The sequence below is a fragment of the Panthera onca genome, chromosome B1 (genome assembly GCF_046562875.1).
Source record: "Panthera onca isolate mPanOnc1 chromosome B1, mPanOnc1 haplotype 2, whole genome shotgun sequence".
Lineage (NCBI taxonomy): Eukaryota > Metazoa > Chordata > Mammalia > Carnivora > Felidae > Panthera > Panthera onca.
In genome coordinates this window covers 173270298-173289848 of record NC_138342.1, presented here as the reverse complement: position 1 = coordinate 173289848, position 19551 = coordinate 173270298, and the positions used below count along the sequence as shown (strand labels likewise).

The following is a 19551-nucleotide window of genomic DNA, read 5'->3' as shown; positions in this document are numbered from 1 at the left end:
ATGGGAAATCTCTGTATCCTCCCTTCAATTTTCCTGTGAACCTAAAGCTGCTCTAAAAAAAAAAAATCTTTTTAAAAAGTCAGATACCTTTCTGTGGTTGATAGAAAGGGAAGTCAGACAGATCCAAAGTATGAGTGAGAACTTGACACGTGATTGCTGCTTTGAAGATGGAAGGGGCCATTGAGAAGAAATGTGGGCCCTGGGAAGTTGATGGCAGACCCAGGCTACCAGAAACATAAATCTCATACCTATAACCTAAAACTTAAAACTGGGTTCTGCCAACAACCTGAATGAGCTTGAAAGTGAGTAGATTCTTCCTCAGGGCCTCCAGATGAGACCCCTGCCCAGCCAATACTGTGAATGTGAGATTCTGAGCAGAGAATCTATGCCAGCCCGCTCTGACTTCTTTTTTTTTTTTTTTTTAATGTTTATTTTTGAGAGAGAGAGAAAGAGAGTGAGTGAGAGGGCAAGAGAGGGGCAGAGAGAGAGGACAGAAGGTCTGAAGTGGGCTCTGTGCGGACAGCAGTGCGCCCAATGTGGGGCTTGAACTCACGAATGCGAGATCACGACCTGAGGCAAAGGTGGATGCTTAACTGACCGACCCACCCAGGCGCCCCTCTGACTTCTGATCTACAGAGTGTTGGGTAATAAATGGTGGCATTTTAAGTCTCTGAGTTTGTGCTAATTTGCTACACATCAACAGAAAACTAGTTCCATACACTATCACTTTGAGGAAGTTTGTAACACTAAGGAATGTTGGATTTTGTCATTTGTATCTATTGAGATAAGCGTATGGTATTCTTTTTTAGTCTATTTATGGGGGGAGTTGCTTTAAATGATTTGCAAGTTTTAAACCAATCTTGCATTCCCGGAATAAATCTCATTTGGTTGTGGCACACTGGACTTTTTATAAATCTTGCACATTTTTGAATTGGATTTTCAAGCTAAATTTTAAGAATTTCTTCACCTATGTGTATGAGGAATACTGGTCATTAGTTTTGCCTTTTGTACTTTCTTTGTCTGGTTTTGAAACAACAGCAATGCTGACCTTATAGCAGGAATTGACAACTATTCCCTCCTTTTGAGTTTTCTGGAAGAAGTTGGTTGGAATTGACATTATTTCTTCCTTAAGTTAGAATTCACCAGTTAATCCTTCTGGGACTGGAGTTTTCTTTATGAAAACATGTAAGAAAGGTTTTAACTACAAATTCAATTCCTTTAATATATGTAAGGCTACATAAGTTATCTCTGTCTTGTGGAATTTTGGGGTTTTATAGAAGTTGTCAATTTACTGTCACAAATTTTTCATAATACTCTTTATTGTCCTTTTAGTATCTGTGAAATCACCTCTTTTTCTTCTCTCTCATTGATTGTGTCTTCCCTCTTCCTGACCAATCTAGCAAGAGATTTATCAATTTTATTGCTGTTCTCAAAAAACCAGCTTTTAGTCATATTTATTTTCTCTAATGTTTTTCCACTTCCTTTTCCACTTATTTCCGCTCTGATTTTACTAACTTCTTTTCTTTCTTTTCTGCTCACTCACACATTTTGATATGTCGTATTTTGAATGTCATTCAGTTCAAAATAATTTTCTAGTTTCCTTTTTGACTTTTGCTTGGACCCATGGCCTACTTAGAAGTGTGTTATTTCATTTACAAATATTTATGCATCTTTTGAGATATTTTCTGGTTTGGGTTTACAATTTAATTCCTTTATGGTTATTTAGAATCTTTTCAGGGGTACTTGGCTGGCTCCATCAGTAGAGCACTTGACTCTTGATCTCAGGGTCATGAATTTGTGCCCTGTGTTGGCCATAGAGATTACTTAAAAAATAAAATAAATAAAAATAATGGTAGAATCTTTTCAGGTTTATTGAGATTAGTTATACGTCCCATAATGTATAAATGTTTCATGTGTACCTAAAAATAATGTGAATTCAGCACTCACTGAGTGGAGTGTTCTCTAAATGTCAATTAAGTCAGGTAAGTCTATATTGTTCAAGTCTTCTCTAGCCTTACTGAATTTAAATCTACTTTTTAAATGAATTTTTTGAAAAAGTTTTCAATCTTTGACTGGAGTTGTGAATCTGTTTATTTCTCTTTGTGGTTCTATCAATTTTGCTCCATGTATTTTGTGGCTCTGTTAGTAGGTTCATAAAAACATAGGAATGTTGTCTTCTTGATTACTTAACCCCTTTATCATTTTGAAATTACTGTCTTTATTTCAGGAAGTATTCTTTGCTGTGAAATCTGCTTTGTCTCCAGCCTTCTTTGATTCGTGTTAGCATAGTATTATTTTTCCTATCCTTTCACTTATGGTCTATTACATCTTTTTAATTTAATGTATGTTACTTGTAGATAGCAGGTAGTTGGATCTTAAGCTAACAATCTCAGCCTTTTAATTAGCTGTTTAAACCATTGACATTTAGTGTGATTCTTAGTATTGCTGTATGATGTTTATTTGACCATATGTTTTCTGTTCTTTTTTCCCTCTTTTTCTGTCCTCTTTTGGATTGAGTATTTTTTAACGATTCATTTTATTTCTTTTGTTGGCTTATTAAATATAACTATTTGTTGCATTCTTTTAGTGGTTATGTTTACCACAGCCTAACTTCAAGTGATGTTGTAACATTTCACATACAGTATAAATATCTTACATTAGTGCACTGCCATTCCCCCCTCCCTTGGCTTTGTGCTATTGTCATTCATTTTACTACTACACGTGTTATAAGCCCAAAATACATTATTATTTTTGGTTTAAACATTAAATTATTGGTAAAGCAATTTAAACAATTAAAACATGTAACATATGTATTTATGTAGTTGCCACAACCAGTGTTCTTCATTCCTTGGTATAGATCCGAGTTTTCATCTTGTATCATTTTACTTCTGCTCGAAGGACTTCCTTTAACATTTCTCACTGTGCCAGTTGACTGGATGAGTTCTTTCAGCTTTTGTATGTCTGAATATCTAAAAGTGTCTTTATTTCACATTCTTTTTTGAAAGATATTTATGCTGAGTGACGAATTCTAGGCTGAGTTGTTGTTGTTTTTTTTTTTTCCAGCACTTTAAAGATGTTGCTCTTCTAAATTCTAGCTTTTGGTTTCCAATGGGAAAGCTGTTGGCATCCTTATCTTTGTTCTTTTATATATAATGTGTCCTTTATCTATGGCTACTTTTAAGATTTTTATCTTTATCTCTGGTATTAAGCAATTTTATTATTATGTGCCTTGGTGTAGTTTCTTCATATTTCTTCTACTTGGAGTTCATTAGATGTCCTTGAGCTAGCTATGAGTATACAGCTTTCATCACATTTGGAAAGACTTTGACCATTATTTCTTCAGCTATTTTGTGGGTTTCCTCCTCCCTTTGGTAACTCCAATCTCATGTATTTTAGGCCACATAAAATTGTGCCCCAACTCACTGTGGCTCTTTTTTATTTTTTTGGACTTTTTGTTTTTGGTTTCTTCTTGCTATGTCTTCTAGTTCTTAATCTTTTCTTCTGCAATTGCTAATCTTTTACTGATCTCTTTCAGTATATTGTTTATTTCAGTTTATTTCTAGTTTTCCAACTGTACAATTTTAATGTGGGCCTTTTTTGTATAGGTCTACTTATCATGCTTAATCTTTCTTCTAGCTTCTTAAACATATGGAATACAGTCCTAATAATTGTTTTAATGATCTCTTCTACTAATTCTATCTTCTGAGTCATTTCTGGGTCACTTCCAATTTATTTTCTTTTCATTATGAGTCACATACTTCTGTTTCTGTGCATGTCTGGTAAGTTTTGCCAGACATTATGAATTTTGCCTGCTGGATAATTTTTTTTTAATCTTATAAATATTCTTGAGCTTTGTTCTGGGATATGGGCAAGTTACTTGGTAACAGCTTTATCCTTTTGACTTTTGCTTTTAAGAGTTGTTAGGCAATACTGGAATAGAATTTAATCTGAGTCTAATTTTATTCCAGTACTGAGGCAAAACCTCAAAGTACTCTACTTAAGACCCCATGAATTAAGAGACTTTCTATTCCAGCTTGTGGGAACAGGCACGTTTCCTGGGCCTGGTATGAATACCAAGGACTGTTCTAACTAATTCTTTTAAGTGATTCTTTTCTCAGCATTAGATAGTTTCTTCACACAGATGAGCTAATCAATACTTAGCTGGATCTTTTAGGGGAACCTTCTGCAGATCTCTGGAATTCTCACTGTGTGAAAGCTCTCTTATCTCCAATACTCTGGCTTATGAATTCTATGAATTCTCCTTTTGTTCCCACCTCCATATATGTAACTCAGGAGCTCACCAAGCTTTACTTGGATTCCCTCTCCCTGCCCTACAATCAAATTTTCCTCAGGCAATTAAGTGACAACATCTATGGGCATCACTTCATTTGTTTCCTGATTCTCAGGGAACACTAGCCTTTGATGCCTGAGTGTCAATATCCTATGAATGTTATTTTATTATTTTATTTTATTTTATTTTATTTCATTTTGCTTCTGGTTGTTTCTGACCAAAAAAAAAAAAAAAATGTAACTCCAATCCCTATTATTCCATCTTGGTTGAAAACAAAAGTCTTCTGGGTTCAATTTTCTTTTAAGCAAATTTAAAAACTAGGACAAACATCTTAGATTTACTCACTCATTTAATATTTTTAGCACTCTTCATTTTTTTTGTGCATATAGCTGAGTTTCCATCTAATATCATTTTCTTTCAGCCTGAGGAAACGATTTCTTTAGTGCTAGTCTATTGGCAATGAATTATCTTAGCTTGTTTATATGAAAATGTCTTGATTTTATCCATACTTTTTTAGAATATTTTGACTCAATATAGAATTCAAGGGTTTTTTTTTGTTTGTTTGTTTTTTTGTCTGTTTTATTGTAGCCCACTAAAGTCATTCCTTTATCTTCTGGTTTGCAGTTTTATTGACAAAAATACTGTGATAGATCTCATTTTTGTTCTCCTGTATCTAATGCATTTTGTTCCCTCTGGTTTCTTTAAGATTTTCTTTTTCTTCCTGGTTTTCATCATTTAGATTATGATGTGCTTTAATGTGGCATTTATTCTGCTTGGTGTTTGTTGAGCTTCTTTGAAGTTTGGAAATTTTTTGACTGTTTTTTCAAACCATTTTTCTGATTCTACTGTCTTTTCAGAACTCCAGCTGCCCGTATTAGGCTGCTGGATATTGTCCTAACAGTGATTGAGACTCTGTTCCTTTTTTCAGCCTTTTTTTCCTCTCCGTGCTTCAACTTTGAAGTTGAAGTTCAACTTTGAAGTTTCTACTACTACGTCTGCAAGTTTTTTATTTTTTTCTTCTGCAGTCTCCAATCTATATTTAGGCCCATGTGGTAAATTTTTCATGTTGGATATTTATTCTGCTCTAGATGTCCCATTTGGTTCCTTTAATGGCTTTTTTTTTATCTCATTAACTTCAGTTTTTCCTTTAAATTATTTTTTCTAATAATGTGGTTTTATTTATTTATTTATTTACTTTTTAAGTGATCTCTGCTCCCAATGTGGGACTTGAACTCCTGACCCCTGAGATCAAGAATCACATGCTCTACCAACTGAGCCAGCCAAGTATTCCTTAAAAATCTTAAGTATGATTATTATGGAGTTTTAAAAGTCCTTTTCTATTAATTCCATAATTTCTGTAATATCTAGATCTATTTATATTTCTCTCCTGGTTATGGGTCCCATTTTCCTGCTTCATTGAATGTCTAGTATTTTTTTTTTTAATGGATGCTGAAGATGGCTTTATGATATGTCAAGTTGGCTAAGCTGAGCTATAGTCTCCAGAATTATTTTTCTCGTGTGTTTCCAATTAGGTTAAGGTACAAGGCATATTCTCTCCTGGAAGATGGAGAATAAAAGGGAAGCAGCAACGATTATGTAAGACATACACACACCTTCTCCAAATTATTCAAATACACATCTAGGTGTTGTTTTGAAGGAATTTTGCAGATGCGATTCAAGTCCATATTCAGTTGTCTTTAAGTTAATAAAATGGAGATAAATGGGCCTGACTTTATCATTTGGAAGCCTTTAAAAGAGGACCCAGGGGCGCCTGGGTGGCGCAGTCGGTTAAGCGTCCGACTTCAGCCAGGTCACGATCTCACGGTCCGTGAGTTCGAGCCCCGCATCAGGCTCTGGGCTGATGGCTCAGAGCCTGGAGCCTGTTTCAGATTCTGTGTCTCCCTCTCTCTCTGCCCCTCCCCCGTTCATGCTCTGTCTCTCTCTGTCCCAAAAATAAATAAACGTTGAAAAAAAAAAAAAAAATTTAAAAGAGGACCCAGAAGGGGGCGCTTGGGTGGGTCAGTCGGTTAAGCGTCCGACTTCGGCTCAGGTCATGACCTCAAAGTTCGTGAGTTCGAGCCCAGCATAAGGCTTTGTGCTGATAGCTCAGAGCCTGGATCCCATTTCGGATTCTATGTCTCCCTCTCTCTCTGCCCCTTCCCAGCTCAAGCTCTGTCTCTCTCTCCTTCAAAAATAAACATTAAAAAAAAGGGGGGGTGGCGCCTGAGTGGCTCAGTAGGTTAAGTGTCCGACTTCCGCTCGGGTCATGATCTCTCGGTTCGTGGGTTCGAGCCCCATGTCGAGCTCTGTGCTGACATCTCAGAGCCTGGAGCCTACTTTGGATTCTGTGTCTCCTTCTGTTTCTGTTCCTCCCCTGCTCGAGCTCTGTAAAGAATTAAAAAAAAAAAAAAAAAAAAAGAGGGCTCAGACCTCCCTGAACTCAGAGACTCCAAACAACAACTGGGTCTGAAAGTGCTCTGCTGTTTTCTTCCTCCTCTTGCTTTCAGCCTGCCATGATCTCTCCTTCTTGACTGCACTCCAGACTTCAAGTTTGTTGAACCAACTCCCATAATTGTGTAAGCCCTCTTCTAATAAATCCACACACACATACATTTCTTCTTTTTCTTTTTCTTTTTCTTTTTTTTTACAGTGTTGAGGGGTTTTTTGTTTGGTTTGGTTTGGTTTGGTTTGTTTGTTTTTTTACATTGATCATGCCATGAATTCATAGGGAATGGGTTCCAGCAACCCAGGCTCCTTTCCTTTGGTTCTCACAAAGTGTGCTTCTCTGGGTGGAGCAGGCTGGCCCCTCAGTTGAACCCAAGTATCTTTCTCTTTGGCAGCCTTCTTTTTCTGAGAATTTTCCTTCACACACTTGAGGAAGCAATCTCGGCTTTATGAGTGCTTAATATGCTCAGTACGTACATTAATTCTCTTGGCAAGAATCTTGCCCTTAATTTGTTTGCTTTCAACAATGTCAACAGCATGCTGGGTAACTCTGTAGATCCTTCCAGTTTTGCTGTGGTAACATTTGTGGAACATTCCTTTTTGAACAGCGCCCATTCGGTCAATGTCTACAATATCATCTTTTTGTAGATTTGCATGTATGTGGCAGAAGGAACAATTCCATGTTTTCTAAAAGGTCCAGAGAGCAAGTACCTTTCCTCTTTCCCTTTATGTTGCTCATTTTGGCAAATTATTGGAAGATGGCAGTTCCAGCTGAAAGGCACACATATATATTTCTTATACAATGAGCCTTGAACAACACAGGTGTTAGAGGCGTCAACTCCCTGTGGGTCAAAAGTCTGTATAAAACTTTTGACTCCCCCAAAATTAACTACTAATAGCCCACTGTTGACCGGAAGCCTTACCGATAATCTAAACAGCCGATGAACACATATTTTGTATATGTTATATACAATTTTCTTACAATAAAGTAAGCTAAAGAAAAGAAAGCGTTATTAAGGAAATCATAAGGAAGAGAAACTACATTTATAATCATGTACTGTAGTTATAAAAAAAAATCTGGGTAGAAGTGGACCCATGCAGTTCAAACCCATATTGTTCAAGGGTCAACTAGATAGATGATAGATAGATAGATAGATAGATAGATGGAAGAAGGATGGATAGATAGATTGATATGTGGATAGATAGATAGATAATAGAGAGATGATAGTCCCCTATTCATTCTTCTCTGGTTGAACTCTGACTACTCAACCCTGACAATACCCTAGTCATTGTGAATATTAGGTTGTCAAATGTCCGAATTTTGTTCTCTTCTTTTAAAGGGTGTTGAAGTTACTTTTGGCAGAGAGGTAAACAGCTATTAATCTTTCGAGGCTTCTTTTTAAACTTTATTAGAAGAAGTCAACTAGAAGTAATTTAGACCTACTAGGTAATGCATGATCCTCCTGGAGTCCGGTGAACCATCCAGGTGCTCAAAGAGGTTTCTCTCTTTCAGTCAGTCATAACTCAAGCAATTCCAAGCCCTGTGTGAGCTCTGGAAATTGTTCGGTTTTAGGATTTGTAGTTTTCTTGGCCTGATGATGGGGAGTGTTTTCCTAAAGAAGCATATGGCTAAGTATTTAATTAAAGACTCGAGGGACACTATCTGGGACACGAACTCCCTTCTTTCGGATACTCTGCCTGGAAAATTCCAATATTCTGGCCTCCCTTCAACTCAAGAGATGACTATCTCTGCTTGAGTACCCCTTCCTTGCACCCATGACCAAGAAAGTGTCTCCATGTAGAAACCCAGGGCAATCCTAGGGCTCATCTCATTTGTCTCCTATCAGGAACCATGATCCTGCACCGCCTAGTATCTAATGTCTGAAAACACTTTTTCATACATTTTATCCAGCTGATTGGTGTTTACAGCAAGAAGGTAAGTTTGCTGTCATAGTAGGCATTGCATCATGGACAAAAATGTAAGTCTACCTTTTTGGCCATACCTCTGCTTCTGTCTCTCCAGATTTTCTTCCTAAAGAAGACGTAATTAAAGGACCTGTACTCCTATTTCAGGATGCTCTGCAGGTTCTTTTTCCTCCATCCATGCCTCCCAGACCCCAAATCCCATTATTCTTATTCGTGCAGCAGGCCAGAAGGGGAGGCAGCGGGGGGGGGGGGGGGGGGAAGCTGCAGTTAAGCTGGAAGATGCAAGCAACATCAGGATGGACAAATAAGGGAGAGAAGGATGACCCGAGTCTGGGGGGGCAACCAGAGCAGAGTTGCAATGGATGCATTTTTCTGGAACCAGAGAGGAAACGGAGCCAGCTTGAGCAAAGGGTCATGTCTGTGAAGACTGGAAATTAGGGACCAGGTTATGGAGAACATGTGATGCCAAGGGGAAGAATTAAGAATTATTTCTGCTTTTGGGGCACCTGGGTGGCTTAGTTGGTTAAGCATCCGAATTCAGCTCAGCTCATGATCTCATGGGTTCAAGGCCTGCATCGGGCTCTGTGCTGACAGCTCAGAGCCTGGAGCCTGCTGCGGATTCTGTGTCTCCTCTTTCTCTGCCCTCCCCCCTTGCACTCTGTCTCTCTGTCTCTCAAAAATGAACAAATATTAAAAAATGTTTTAAAAAGAAAATTGTTTCTGTTTTCATTTATCCATTAATTCATTTTATTTTATTTATCTTATTTTATTTTATATTTTATTTTATTTTATTTTATTTTATTTTATTTTATTTTAAAGGGGGAGCGCAAGTGAGAGAGACGCAGAGAGAGAAAGAGAGGGAGAGAGAGAAGTGGGGCTCCAACTCACGAACCGTGAAATCACGACTTGAGCCCAAGTCAGATGCTTAACAACTGAGCCCCTATCCATTAACTCATTTTTTAAATTGTATTGAGTGCTTCCTGTGTGCAATCTCTTTGCTCGGAACTATGGACCTAGGGAGCTATTGAAAGTTAGAATGAAGGGAATGGAGAGCTGGAAGAGGTAACTACTGGTAAGTACACAAAATAATATCCTGCCCTTTGAAACATAACAAATACATTCACACTTGGCTGCTGCCCCTGAGACAAAATGCTTGACTGAAAATATAGGTGTTGTCCTTTCTCTCGCGGGCGTACCACACAGTTAGCTGTGTGTTAAGTTTACTGAATGGCAGAGCAGAAAAACTCCTGAGCGGAGATCCGGGAGACCTTGGGTTTAGTGCTGGTTTTGCCTCTCTCTGGCCCTCAGGCAAGCCACTTGCTCGTCTTCTCTAAAACAGAACAAAAACCAAGAAAAACACATTAGGAACAAAAGAGCAAGAACGTCCTTTCTCTTGGCCAGAATAAGATCCAGTAATGTATTCAGAAACACTTAACGCAGTGTCTCCATGCTAAGCACAGTCCCAGCGGCCGGGATACACAGGGAAAGAACGTCAAGGAATCCCATTATGGGATCTCATACATTAAATATATGCTGAAGGTGGGTGAGGGGAAGAAGCAAGGACGCAACCACTTATGTGGCCCCGGCCTCCGGAGGCTGAATCGCTCAGACCTGCCTTTGCCTCCTGTCGCTCTGAACGGTGGATGGCTGGGCCTCCAACAGCAACTTCGCAGGATGCTGCAGTCAGGGAGAGAAAAGACCTTCAGACTCGTCAGGACACAAGTGTATCAGGTCACACAGGGAGGGCAGTGAGCTTGCTGGGGCACCTGGCGCGCCCCATCCCTCTCTCAAGGGGACGGTAGAGCAGAATGATTTTAGGCTGACTTTCCCGAGCCTGACCAATGGAGCCCCAGCAGCCCAGAGGGGATCGCTTCGGAGCCCCAGCAGCCCATTAGTTTGCTTCGGCCACCATAACAAAGTACCACCCACCAGGCGTCTTTAACAACAGACATTATTAGCTTCTCACGGTTCTGGAGGCTGGAAGTCCAAGATCAAGGTGCCGGCAAGCTGGTTTCTCCTGCAGCCTCTCTCCTTGGCTTGCTGATGGCTGTCTTACCGTGTCCTCGTTCAACCCTTGCTCTGTGTTTGCACATCTCTGGTGTCTCTTCTGTGTGTTCAAATTTCCTACTCTTTTATTTTTTTAAGTTTATTTATTAATTTTGAGGTGGGGGGGGGGGGAGGGGACAGAGAGAGAGAATCCCAAGCCGATTCTGCACTGTCAGCGCAGAGCCCAGTCCCTGGCTCGAACTCACAAACTGTGAGATCATGACCTGAGCTGAAACTAAAAATCAGACAATCAGCTGCCTGAGCCACCCAGGCGCCACCAAACTTTCTATTCTTAAAAGCACATCATCAGATTGGATCAGGACCCACCCTAATAGCCTGGTTTTAACTTTACCACTTCCTTAAAGGCCCTACCTCCCAAAGTCCCATTCCGAGGTCCTGGGAGTTAGGGCTTCCACGTAAGATTGGGGGTGAGGGGCACATCCACCCGTGACAGAAGCCAAGTCTGGCGTCTCCCACTGCTTAGCTCAGTGGGGACAAGGGCGAGGGGCAAAGGCCAGGGGCGGCTCTCCCCTGAGCGGAAAGCACTACCCATGTGCCAAGACTGACAAAGAAACCAAAAAAAAAAAAAAAAAAAAAGGGGGGGGGGAGGGGGGAGAGCCAGCAGCTTCCAGGGCAGACGCTGCTGCTCGGAAAAGTGCGAACATGGCCCTTTTCCAAAATTAGAGAGCTCTGCCGCTCCCATGCTGCTCTAAATAGCGCCTGTTGATGCCACTGTCAGCTTTCCTGAGACCTCATCTGTTAACCCCTTGCTGGGCACCAGCGTGGCCCCGAGGACACACGCCGAGACGCGCCCTCCGGGGCCCTGGAGAGCCCTCTTGTCGGCCCACGGGCTCCGCTGGTCCCTAGGCTCTCTCCTTGTCTCCTCCGATCTCATTTTCGATGCTGGCCATTACTCTCCAGAAGAGAGAGGCGGGGGTCTGGCACGCCGCACAAGAAATTATTTCAAAGAAAGCTGTTGCCATGGGAACCGGTTGTCAAATGCTTTTCTGCGAGGGAGGTGTTGGAGAGTAGGGCCCTGCCTGCTTTTCTCCCGCATTTGCAACAAGAACAATGAAAGATTGGAGAGGGGGGTGGGGAAGAAAGCCCTCGGCTGTCAGAAATTCACCCTGAAAGAGAGCTCAGGGGCTTAAGGTAGGCCTGCTTTCATGGAGCCTTCAGCCTGCGGTGCTTAAGGGGCGAGGCTGGGGAGGAGCTGGAGGTGGGGAGAGGAAGCAGCCAGAAGCCACCTTAGAGGGATCAGAAAGTGTTCCCAGGGCTGTTATTCTGCACTCAGCCCTGGGGCCAGGCTCTATCAGAGATGCCGAGACAGTCTGTCGCTTTGGGGAGCTCAGGGTGGGTCCCCCTGGGGAAGGGGAACCCCACCCGGGAGCACCAAAGGACCCACCTTCGCCTTGCCCCTGGACTCGGGCACCCCACGAGGCCTCTCTGCACTGGACAGTAGGCATGTCCTCCACTGAGCCTGGAAATTCTGGTTGTATCAATCTGCAGCCTGAGACGGCTCACCTTTTGGGGCTCAGGGACACCTCAGAATCCGGCACACAAGGACACAGACAGTTTCAGGGCCAGTGGAGGAAATGCTTCCGTCTGTCTCTTTCTTCTTAAACTATCCAGAGATGTCTTCTGTTCTGCTCACTAAGAACCTTAATAAGTCTGAACTAAGGGATTACAGGAAGTGACTTTCTCTCATGAGGTGGCAGGAAACTTTGCATCTGAAAAGCCACTGGAGGTGAGGCAAGTCCCAAAGAGAAGGGCTGAAGCGCAGCATTATTTATTTTTATTTTTTATTAAGTAAATTCTAAACCCGATGTGGGGCTCGAACTCATGACCTGGAGATCAAGAGTCACGTGCTCTACCGCCTGAGCCAGCCAGGTGCCCCTAAAGTGCAACATTATTAATCTCATACAGGGCTGATATTCATTACAAAGAAGTCTAATAATTCAAGGGCGCCTGGGTGGCTAAGTTGGTTAAGCGTCCAACTTCGGCTCGGGTCATGATCTCACAGTTTGTGAGTTCGAGCCCGGCGTCAGGCTCTGTGCTGACAGCTCGGAGCCTGAAGCCTGCTTCGGATTCTGTGTCTCCCTCTCGCTCTGCCCCTCCCCCGCTCATGCTCTGTCTCTCTCTCTCTCTCTCTCTCTCTGTCAAAAATAAATAAACATTTAAAAAAATTTAAAAAAAAAGAAGTCTAATAATTCAAATGTTCAAGGCCAGTCCCTTTGAGCCTTTGAAAAAGGGCATATTTGAATGATCAGAGATGTTCACATGGTTCTCCTCAGCTGCTGGCATCCCCAACTCACTGAACCTGAATCCTCACCTGCACTTCCTTCTGACTGCTGGGTATATGCTTGCTTCATTTAGAACCCCCAATGAACAAGGATGAGTAAAGGTTGTTGTGAAAGGGCGGGCCTACGCGCCCAGGCCGACTCCATCTTGTTCTGTGTCCTTCACCTTGACCACGCCTCCTCCCCTTGAGTAACCTCCCGCTCACCCTTTCAAATTTCCCGATCAAAACACGCCCTGGCGACCTGCGTAACAGGACTCTGACCCTTCCCCAGCCAATCGGCTGAGGCCACAGCCATTACCTCACCAACTGCCCCTAGGCCCCAATAAAACCTTTGTCCTTTTGAAACTCACTCTCTCCCCGGTATCTCACCGCTGTGTTGGTGCAGGTAGGGGATTGAGCTCGAGCTAGCTCGAATAAAGGCTCTTTTGCTTTTGCATCGGACTCGGCTCCCTGGTGGTCTTTGGGGATCACGAATTCTGGGCATAACAGTTGTTATGGTTGAGTTGAGTCCTCCCCAAAACTCCTGTGTTGAAGTCCTAGCCCCCAGTACCTCAGGGAGTGACCTAATTTGGAAATAGGACCATTGCAGAAAAAAATAGTTAATTAAATAGTTAATAAGAGGTCATCTTTGGAGCATGGTGGGCCCTTCATCCAGTTTGACTGGGGTCCTCATAAGAAGAGAAGCACAGACAGACGTACGGGCAGAAACAGAGGCAGAGATTGGAAAGACGCTTCTAGAAGCCACACGCCATGAAGGATTGTGGGGAACCACCAGAAGCCGGGGGAGAGGCAGGGAGCAGATTCTTCCTCATGGCCCTCAGAAGGCGCCAACCCTGCAGACCCCTTGCTCTCTGCCTTCCAGCCTCCAGAACTGGGAGACAATACATGTCTGTTGTTTAAGCTACTCCTTATTATGGCCTTGATGAGGGAGCATGGGGCAAGCTGAGGGCAAAGTACAGGCTAAGAGCACCCCCCACCCCTGGGTGGGATATGTGTGACATTCCCCAGGCACTCCCGGCTGCCCAAAGACAAAGGAAAGGACAGAAAACAAATGGTTAATTGATAGAGTCTCCATCAGTTTACAAGTATCTTAGTAAATTACAAGACAAAGGCAATCTCATCAATAGCCCAATCTCCAGAAACCTACAGACTCAGTTTCCTGGAGCCCCAACATCCCCCCTCCATAGTGATGTGGGGAGCAAAGGCAGAAGGAAATGGCAGACAAAATTAAATTTCCTTCTAACCTGCAGCCCACTGACAAACACTTGAGGCAGGCAGATTTTCTGCAGGAACTCCTTACTGTGTTAATGCTAATGTTTTGCTAGAAGGAAAAACAACCTTAGCTGACAATAGCTAGGCCTCCAGTATCCTGGAGTCTTCAGCATATGGAAATCTCTTCGGGAATTTCCTCTTGACTTTAGCTCCCCCCCACTCTATAGTAAATACCCAGTCTCTCCTTATGGTCCCGGGACAGCTCTTCCTGCCCACGGGTCCTGTCCCTGTGCTTTAATAAAACCACCTTTTTGCCCCCAAAACGTCTTCAAGAATTCTTTCTTGCCCGTCAGCTCCCAACCCCACAAACCCCACCACCACCCCAAAACCTCATCGGCCCTATTGGCCATCCTGTGCTCAAGTTCCGGAAGGCCAGTGATACAGCAGGAGATTGTCCTTGGCTTTCGGCTTTGCTAAGCCTTCCCACCTCAGGCTCACCTAGATGTTGGGCCCTTGGCGTAGCACGTGACTTGGTCCCCTCCATCCTGGCTCAGGGCTCCCACGTGAACTTTCTTTTTTCTCACACTTGGCTTCCTGGCTGCAAGACAGTCATAAACCATCTGACAGAGTTCAGGTCCCCTCCCCTGGCCTCTGTCCCGAATGGTCAAACAGGAACACAGTCTCTAAACGTTTTCCTCACCTCGGAAATAAGTCTGTCGCGTATCAGCATCTTCCTCCTCTCTTGCGGAGTCCAGCGCTTCCTTAGGCCCCGGCTCCCAGCTGGCCAACAGCATAGAACAGCACCACAGAGGGGCGCCTGGGTGGCTCAGTCAGTTAAGCGTCCGACTTTGGCTCAGGTCACCACCTCGCGGTTCAGGAGTTCGAGCCCCGGGTCAGGCTCGACAGCTCAGAGCCTGGAGCCTGCTTCAGATTCCCCCTCTCTCTCTGCCCCTCCCCTGATTGCATTCTGTCTCTCTCTCTCTCTCTCTCCCTCAAAATAAATAAACATTTAAAAATTTTCAAAAAAAAAAAAAAAAGAACAGCACCACAGAGAAGGACAAGTCGGCAAACCAGTCTCAGCTGCCACGTGTTCCCAGAGGCCCCAGGTTGGCCCTACTGGCCGCCCCAGGCCAGCCTCATCGATGCATTTGCCAGGAGTTGAGACATTTTAACAAGGGCAGCAGAAGAGCTGTCGCCTCATTTTGAGACGTCAGACACTACGACAGCTGGTGGGAGACACTTGGGGGTGTGGCCTAAATCACAGCTGGCCCGAGGCCGCCTGGGTTGCCTCGTCAGACAGCAGCCCCGATCCCGACACCAAGCCCTCTCGGTGACCAGAAGTGACTTCAACGCGGCTTTTACTTTCTCTCAAAATTAGTGACTTGGTACATGTTGAGTTGAAGGCCTTCCAACAGACTGAGACCCGATACAGAGGAAAGAGGGACACTGAGCTTATCTAGGGAATTGCAGAAACCTAAATTATCAACACAATTAAACTCACAAGGGAGGAGCACCTCAACTTACTTGGGCTGGGCGGATCAGTCTTCTCAGCACACTTTATCGCGCGGTGTTGTTTCATCAGGTTTCCCCACAGGAACCTCATGCGTGCCCACCTTCTCACCACAAAACAGAGCAGAGAGGAACAGAGACAAGATGGCGGGTGAGTTCTAAGAGGCAGAAAGCAGTCTATCCGTGGGAACGGCCAGGGGCTCGGGGATACCACTCTGCGCTGGGGGCCAGTGGAAGGAAAGTGCAGTCTGGTGGTAACACTGGATCTCAGGTGACAACCGATCCGGGAGGCAGGCCAGGCAAAAAGTTGGCGATAAGTAGAGGTTGGGGAGGTGGGGCGGTCTAGGTAGAAAGGAAGGGACTAGGGGCGCCTGGGTGGCTCGATCGGTTAAGTGTCCGACTTCAGGGGTCAGGTCACGATCTCGCAGTTCGTGAGTTCAAGGCCCGCGTCGGGCTCTGTGCTGACAGCTCGGGGCCTGGAGCCTGCCTCGGATTCTGTGTCTCCCTCTTTCTCTGCCCCTCCCCCGCTCATGCTCTGTCTCTCTCTCTCAAAAACAAACAAATAAATAAATATTTAACAAAATAATAAAGAAAGGAAGGGACTAATACTTAACTCTTTCCATATGCCAAACCCTGGGCCAGCAACTTTACAGATATTATTTCATTTACCCTCATGGAAATCTTTATGAGAGAGTCCCATTTTACAGATGAGGAAACCAAGACTCCGACAGGGATGAGATTCGAACCCGATCCTTGACTCAGAGCCCAAACTCTTTCCCCACTATGCTAAATATTCTGAGAAGTTAGTTAAAAGCAGGGACTGGCAACCTGGCAGGTTCCAATCCTCACGAGGAGGTCTAGAAAAAGGCCATTCTCCTCTATGAGACCAAAGTACTCAAGAGTCACCAGGGCAGGAATCAAAGGACAGACCACTGACCAAACACCTTGATGGTTGAGTTATCACATGTGGGACTGAAGCTGCTTGAATTCGTCTTGCCTCATGTCTCGATTCACCTGTAATTTATATTTTCCCACTATAGGTCTTTCTGATTAAGCCATGAGTTCCTTAAGCGTTCGTTGTGGTGCGGTACCCCGTCCTGGGTGGGTCCTCCATAAATGATGATGGAATGAATGAATAAACGAGTCCTTAGTTGATGAACGGCACCACAGAGATTGCTAGATCAGGCAGGGACTAGGCAGACGAGGTGTCAAAGAGAAGCCCGTTTCCCCCAAAACCCTTGGAGAAACGTTGGTGGCCCTCGTTACAATTCTCTCCTAGGAATCTTTGTACTCTTATGTGGGTTTGATGGTAGGGGTTTTAAAAACCCACACATACTGGGTTTACAAAAATAAACACAGGTTTGGGTTTTTTTCCTACACACCTCAGGCTGAATTGACTTAAGTTTTCATTTCACTTGCTTTTCATATGTGTGATGGGAGGGGCTGTAAACAGTGTTAGAGAAGACAGAGAGAGAAGGCTCTGGGCTTCTCAGAAGCATCCAATCCATTGTTTATCCAAGGCCACAAAAAGCCCAGAATGCGAGCATCCTCCTTCTGAGTTGTTCCCATGGAAACCATGCTGGTGCTGTGCATACACAGAAGGGCAACTTCTAGCATGATCGGCTCTGGCTCCTGAGAGAATGTAGTGCCTGAGGTGGGGAGAACTGCGGACAAGCCATGAGGAGGGAAAAGCAAAAAGATTGCTGCTCCACAACCAGAATGTACCCTTTCCTCCTCCCTCGTCTCGCCCCCGTTTCCCCAACGCCCCAGTGGGAAATGCCAGCCCCTGCATGACACTGAGCACAGACCTTCCCTGGACTGAGTGACGGGTCAGACAGACATCTGCTTAGGAAGGCTAGAATGTTAATTGCACCCTGTCATGTCAGAGGAGGAAACAGACGGGGCTGAGGGGCGGAGCAGGAATCCTGCACAGGGCAGTGTCTGATGCATTCTGCAGTGTGGACAGATGACGGTCAGGCGTAACCAGGGCAAGAAAAGACATGCTGCTGCTTTCCCGGACAGGGAGACAATGGCCACGCAGCCATCGGTCTTGACATCTTTGTTTCTAATGCCAGCTCCATATCTGGTTCCATGCCGCCTGCTGGTTGTGTGACCTCGGGACATCGCGTGACTTCTCTGAGCCTCTGTTTTCTTGTCCGTCACATGAGGATAATAAGATCTGCTGCCTAAGCTTCTTGAAATTCAAAAACGAGTTCATATACAGGAGGTTCCCAGCACGGGAATGGGGGCATGATCAGCATTCAGCCAGTGTTCGTGTCCTCTCCCCTTTCCACCTGCAAACTGACTTCCACTCTGGCATTTCTTCCTTTGCAATGTGTCTCAGCATGCCCCTCCTTCCCATCCTTCTCTGTATCTGTTTCTACGGAACAGGCATCTGCCAGGGAAGTGCTCAAGTGCAAATTAGAATCTACTGAAGGATGCAGGAGTAGCTTGTGGAAGGAATATTGAGATAGGAAACACAGCCAGACTTCCTAAAGGCTCGGAACGAGGAACTTGGACCAAATGGTCCCTCGTCTTATTGTGCTGCAGCACACCTGTTTCTCTCTGCTTGTCCACTTGCCCCGCCTCTCTGTGCATGTGGAAGAAACAGTCATGCCAGCCCTGACTCCACACGGCCTTCCGACTTGTCTGTTCCATGGGAACTAGAAGTCTCTCTGTGCCGGCTCTCAATTCCACGAAGATCATCTCATTTACCCACATTCAGTCAGATGCCCCGCTACGGTCCATTCACCTGTGGCCACAGACAGTGCCTAGGGTCAGACCTTCCCCTTCCCTGGGGGGAATTCACAGAGAAGGAGCACAAAATGAACACACACCCAAAGTATGCTTTCTTCTTCAAAGCCCCACCCCCACCCCTGCCTTAGTGGATCTGTTCCTAAATCTTTGCGCAGATGACTCAGCGGGAAATTCCGGTCCAGACTTCCTCCTAACACACGCCCTGTCCTGGACGAGACAAGCTGCAAAGTTCCTGGAAGGAGTGAGGTCCCCATCTGTGCCCATCATATGTCCACACATCATCCATATGCATGAGGAGGCAGACAGAGCCAAACCCAGGAACTTCCCTCCTGCTGGTCATAAGGCAGGGGCAGAAATTCCAATCTTACAAATGTGTCCAAATGTTGGCATCTGGAGTACTGAGAGATTCACTCAAGCTCTAAGGAAGTCGTGAAGATATAAAATACGAGCATGGATTCCAGGCACAGCTATATGCTGGGAGACAGAAACAGTGTTTGGTTATACTGGATCCTTTCACAGGAAGTCAAAAGCCATTCTCCATTGTGGAGTTTATTAGGATTTATCTGTTTTATAAATTTTTTTTTAATTTTATTTTTGAGACAGAGAGACAGAGCATGAATGGGGGAGGGTCAGAGGAAGAGGGAGACACAGAATCCGAAACAGGCTCCAGGCTCTGAGCTGTCAGTACAGAGCCCGACGCGGGGCTCGAACCCACGGACCGCGAGATCATGACCTGAGCCGAGGTCGGATGCCCAACCAACTGAGCCACCCAGGCGCCCCAAGGATTTATCTGTTTTAGAGTCCATCAAGCTTTGGGGGTGGTGTTCTATCTGCATTATTATGCCAGCCTTAGAAGAGGGCAGGCAAGAGACTTAGTCCTGTATCTAGAATTCTAGAGGGAAGTGATTCATTTAGTCACTCATTCATTCAACAAGTGTTTACTGAGTGCCTACTATGAATATGGCAGTGTGTTAAGTCCTGGGGATGAAACAGTGAGAAAAGCAGGCAAAATCCTTAATCCCGTGGAGTTCACAGTCTAATGGTGAAACGCGTACTACCCCAA

At 44.3% G+C, this 19551-nt stretch overlaps 1 pseudogene; it reads right to left on the bottom strand.

The window, feature by feature from the left end:
- Nucleotides 1-7000: 7000 nt before the first annotated feature.
- On the bottom strand, nt 7001-7475 carry LOC132693194 (large ribosomal subunit protein eL21 pseudogene; annotated as a pseudogene).
- Between the last annotated feature and the right edge of the window lie 12076 nt (nt 7476-19551).